The following is a 5,711-nucleotide window of genomic DNA, read 5'->3' as shown; positions in this document are numbered from 1 at the left end:
CGACCCCTTCGTCGCCTGCTTCGCCGGGCGACCCCTTCGTCGCCGGCTTCGCCGGGCGACCCCTTCGTCGCCGGCTTCGCCGGGCGACCCCGTCAGCCGAACCGCGCAACCCCTTGTGAGACCGATCCCTCGTCTGCTGCCGGACCGACCCCTCGTCCCAAGTGGGACCGACCCCTCGTCCCAAGCGGGACCGACCCCTCGTCCGCAGCCAGACCCCACCTCTACCGACCGAGCAAGCCGCCGCACAGACATAATCTTATTAAGATGTCAGTATTAACCAAAACTATCCACAGATTCAACACAGTACCTAACAAAATCCCTGCAGCCTTTTATTTTTATTTATTTTACAGTAATTGAAAAGCCAGTCTGTAAAATCATATGTAATCTCATGATTACATGATTTAGCTAAATCTGTATTGCAAAGAGGAAACAAAGTTGGAAATCTCCACACTTCCCAATTTAAAAACTTACAACTGAGCTACAGTAATCAAAACAGCATGGTACTGGCATTAAGATATTTCTTAGGATTAGAAGTGAGAGTTCAGAAATAAACCTTTTGGCAAGAGTGACAACAAAATTAATTGGGAAAAAAATGGTCTCTTCAACAAATGGTATTGGAAAAGTGGATATCCATATGCAAATGAGAGAATTCAGACCCTTCCTCACACCATATAAAAAAAATTAACTCTAATTGAATTGTGTACCTGAACAAAAGAACTAATATCCTAGAAGTCCTAGAAGAAAACAGGGTGGGTGGGCATTCATAATCATAGATATGGTATTCATTTCTTAGATAAGACACCAAAAGCAGGAGCAACAAAAGGAAAAATAGATAAAATGGTCTCCATTAAAATGAAAAGTTTTGCATATCAAAAGACACTTTTAAAGTGAAAAGATAACTTACAGAATGGGAGAAAATCATTGTGATCCATATAGTTGTTAAGTGTTTGGTATAGAGAAAATGTAAAGAATTCCTACAACTCAATCACAAAAAGACAGCCCAATTAAATTTGGGTAAAGGACTTAAATAGACATTTTTCTAAAGAAGATATGTAAATGTTATATAAATGCCTTGACATCACTGGTCATCAGGGTAATGCAAATCAACATCACAATGATATACCACTGCACATCTACTGGGATGGCTGTTATAAAAACAGGTATAGTAAATGGTGAGGATTCAGAGACAGAAAAACACTTATACTTTGCTGGTGGCAATGTAGAATGGTGCAGCCAGTGTGGAAATCAATTTGGTTGTTTTTTGAAAATCAAAAATAGAATTCTATATGACTTAGAAATTCCACTTCTAGGTATATTCTGAGAAGAATGGAAAGCAGGGACTTAAACAGATATTTGTACACTAATGTTTTAGTGTACATTGTTATTTACAAAAGCCAAAAGGAGGAAAGCAACCCAAATGTCCATCAATGGATGAGTGATTAACAAAATGTAGTATATAAATACACTGGCATATTTAGCTGTAAAAGGGAATGATGTTTTACTGTGTTCTGCAACATGGGTGGACTTCGAAGGCATAATGTTTAGTTAGATAAGCCAGACACAAAAAGACAAATATTGTATGATCTTGTTTATATGAAATATCCAAAAGAAGGAAACTTAACAGAGACAGATGGTAGTTTATAGATTACCAGGTGTGGAGGGCAGAGCTGGGGGGAGGTGGTGTGAGAAGAGGGAGTTAAAGCTTAATAGGTAAGTAGTTTCTGCATGACATGATGAAAAAGGAGGGGTAATGGTTGTTGGTGATGGTAGCACAGTATAGTGAATATAGTTAATACTACTGAATTGTATATTTAATGTGGGTTAAATGGGAAATTCTGTGCTTTATATCATTTACTGCAGTAAAAATTTAAGAAAATGCATCAATTGACAGTTTCAAGGAGGAATTGAGATTTTCAACATGATAGTAGGCTACTTCAAAACATTAATTTTGTTAATAGATCAGACATTTATTTAAGAGTATAGAAATTAAACACGAGTAAGATATATACAATGAACATGTACAGAACTTGAATCCAAAATTAGAGAACATACATTCTTTTCAAGCATGCATGTTAACATTTATGAATATTTACCATGTACTACATTAATGTCAGTCATTATAGTACTGATTGTGCTCTGGCATCGTACAATTCAATTAGAAATTAATCACAATATGATAAAACATATATTTGAAATTTAAAGACATGTATTTTTTTATTTTTAACGTATTTATTTTTCAATACATTAAAAAATATTTTTAAAGATACTTAGATTACACAAAATGTTACACAAAAAAATATGAGATTCCCATATGCCCCAATCCCAACACCTCCCAGCCCTCCCCACATTAGTAACTTACTTCATTAGTATGGTATATTCATTACAATTGATGAACACATTTGGAGCATTGCCACTAAGCATGGATTATTGTTTACACTGTACACTCTCTCCCACTCAATTCTGTATCTGTCTTTGCAAAGATATTCAGAACAATTCCAAGTCCCCCAAATGCCCCCATATTACATCTCTTTTTCCCTCTCTATGCCTTCAGCATCTCCAGTGCCACTGTTTCCATATCAGTGATATAATTTCTTCCACAGCTATAATCATAAGTCCATAGTACAATAGTAAGTCCATTCTAGTCCATATTTTTAAAAGATTTATTGAAGTATATCACTCATAAATAAACAATAAGTGTACAGTAATAGTTGTGAACTTACAAAACAAACATATATATAACATCATACAGGACTTTCACACCTCACCCTACCACTAACACCTTGCATTGTTGTTAAACCTTTTTAACTAATGATTAAAGAGCATTGTCAAAATATTACTACTAACCAAGGTATTTTCCCCCAACCCCCATTATTATTATCTTTATATATTTATATATGAACATACATAAATGATAAGTGTATAGCAAAAGTTGTGTACTTACAAAGCAAACATGCACAGTATCATATAGAGGTCCCATACATCAACCCTCCACCAACACCTTACATTGTTGTGAGATGTTTGTTACAAATTATGAAAGAATGTTGTCAAAATCTTACTACTAATTATACTCCTTTTCTTATATTTGGTGTATTTTTCCCCAAACCAGCCTATTGTTATTTTTTAAATATATTTTAATGACAGAAGTAGTAGACTTATAAAACATGCACATGTGCAGAATTCCCAAACACCTTTCTATCAACACACAACACTATGGTGGAGCATTTGTTACAGATAAGATAATATCATCTGATTGTTACCATGTCCATAGTATACACTTGGCACACATTTTCCATATTGCCCCATTATCAACACAGTACATCTTTGGCATAGATGCAAGAATATTATTACTGCTAACCATAGTCTATAGGTCACTCCAGTTGTATCTTTCCCATGCTTCTCCATATTCCCACCACCGTGCAATAGTGATGTACATTTGCTCTAGCTAACAAAGGACACCCTTGCATCTATACCATCAACCACAATTCTCATTCACCTCTTGGTTTACCATGTTATTCTTTTCCTAGAATATTCTCTAGCATTCTGTTAACTGGCATTTACATCCCTAGACTACCATTTTTAGCCACATCCCCATTTATAAACTAGCTGTTACTATGTGTTGCCATTCACTTTTAGAGTAAAGGTAATTAAAACTCTACATACATTAAACATCAGTGGTAGATCTCAGTCCTTCTCATTTCTCCTTTAAGAATCCACCAACTACCACCAGGTCTTGAAGCTATTTTCCTATAATTTATTCTAGAAGCTTTATGATTACTGCTTTTATTTTTAGGTTTTTTTATTCATTTTGAGGTAATTTTGGATAAGGTGTGAGATAGGGGTCCTCTTTCCTTATTTTGGCTATGGACGTCCAGTTCTTTCAACACCATTTGTTGAATTGACTGTTCTGCCCAAGCTGTTTTGGACAGGCTAGTCAAAAATCACTTGATCATACATGCGAGGGTCTGTTTCTGAACCATCAGTTTGATTCCATTGGTCTATGTGTCTGTCTTTATGCCAGTACCATTCTGTTTTTACCACCATAGCTAGGTAATATAATTTAAAGTCCAGAAAGGAGAGTTTGCTTTTCCTTTTTTAGATGTTTCTGGCTGTTCAGGACCACTTATCCTTTCAAATAAATTTGATAATCATGTTTTCAGCTTAAAATAATGCTGGCAGAATTTTTATTGGGATTGCATTGAGTCTGTATATCAATTTGAAGAGAATTGACATCTTAATGATATTTAGTCTTCCAATCCATGAGCATGGAATGTTCTTTCAGTTATTTCAGACTTTTTTATTTCTTTTAACACTGATTTGCAGTTTTCTAAATACAAGTGCTTTACATCTTTGGTTAAGTTTATTCCTATTTGTGTTTTATCTGTCGTATTTTGTTTTCACCACTATTTTGACACTTTTGGTTACTTTTATTGATATAATCTTCATTTCTAGACTCTCTTCTAGGCCCCTCTCTCTCCTGTCTTTTCTTTTCAGGCTCTAGCACACCCTTTAGAATTCCCTAAAAATCTGGTCTCTTGATTAGAAATTCTCTCAATTTCTTTTTATCTGTGAATATTCTAAACTCACCCTCATTTTTGAAAGACAGTCTTGCTGGATATAAGATTCTTGGCTGGAAATATTTGTCCTGTAGTATCTTAAATATATCACTGTCTTCTTGCATTCATGGTTTCTGGTGAGAAATTGGCACTTAATCTTATTGGGTATCCCTTATATGATATGCATTGCTTTCTTATGCTATTCTCAGCATTCTCTCTGTCTTTGGCATTAGACTATGTGTCTCAGAGTTGGTCTATTTGGAGTTTCTTGGATGGGAGTACATTGTGCTTCTTGGATGTGGATATCTATGTCCTTCATTAGGGTTGGGAAATTTTCTACCAGTATTTCTTCAAATATTCCTTCTTCCTCTTTTCTCTTCTCTTCTCCTTCCGGGACACCCATGACATGTTTGTTTGCACATCTTTTGCTGTTATTTAGTTCCCTGAAAACTTTTTCAATTTTTTCCATTCTATTCTTCATCTGTTCTTTTGTATGTTCACTTTCAGAGGCCATTTCTTCAAGCTCACCAATGCTTTCTTCTGCCTCTTCAAATATGCTGTTATATGATTCCAGTGTTTTTAAAATTTCATTTATTGTGCCTTTCATTCCCATAAGATCTGCTATTTTTCTATGTATGCTTTTAAATTCTTCTTTGTGCTCACCCAATGTCTTCTTAATATCCTTAATCGCTTTTGCCATCTCATTGAATTTATTAAGGAGATTTATTTGAACATCTATGATTAGTTGTCTCAACTCCTTTATGTCATCTGGAGGCTTAACTTATTCCTTTAACTGTGCCATAGCTTCCTTTTTCTTGGTGTGGATGTAATTTTTTTTGTTGATGTCCTGGCACTTGGCTTACTAGAGTAATTATTCTGGGTGCAGTTTTTCTCTTTAGTTTAGGGCTTCTTGCCCTTTCTCCCTTGCTGATTGTGCAGTAGAAACCAAGGATGTAGTTGGTGTTATAAGCTGTGGAGGCTCAGGCTGCCCTCATTACCCCAGGGACTGATGAAGCTTCTCCCAATTTTCTCCTTTTCCAGGGGTAGGGATGGAGTCACAGCTGTGTGGAATAATTCAAGTTGTTTAGGCCTATACTCTAGTTGCCCAGAGAGACTGATGTCCTTCTTGTCCTTTTCTCCCCTGCCTGGGGTGGTGAT

This window comes from Dasypus novemcinctus, chromosome 6, assembly GCF_030445035.2.
Source record: "Dasypus novemcinctus isolate mDasNov1 chromosome 6, mDasNov1.1.hap2, whole genome shotgun sequence".
In the NCBI taxonomy this organism is placed as follows: Eukaryota; Metazoa; Chordata; class Mammalia; order Cingulata; family Dasypodidae; genus Dasypus; species Dasypus novemcinctus.
The sequence above is the reverse complement of the archived record's forward strand: the minus strand, read 5'-3'. Positions refer to the sequence as shown.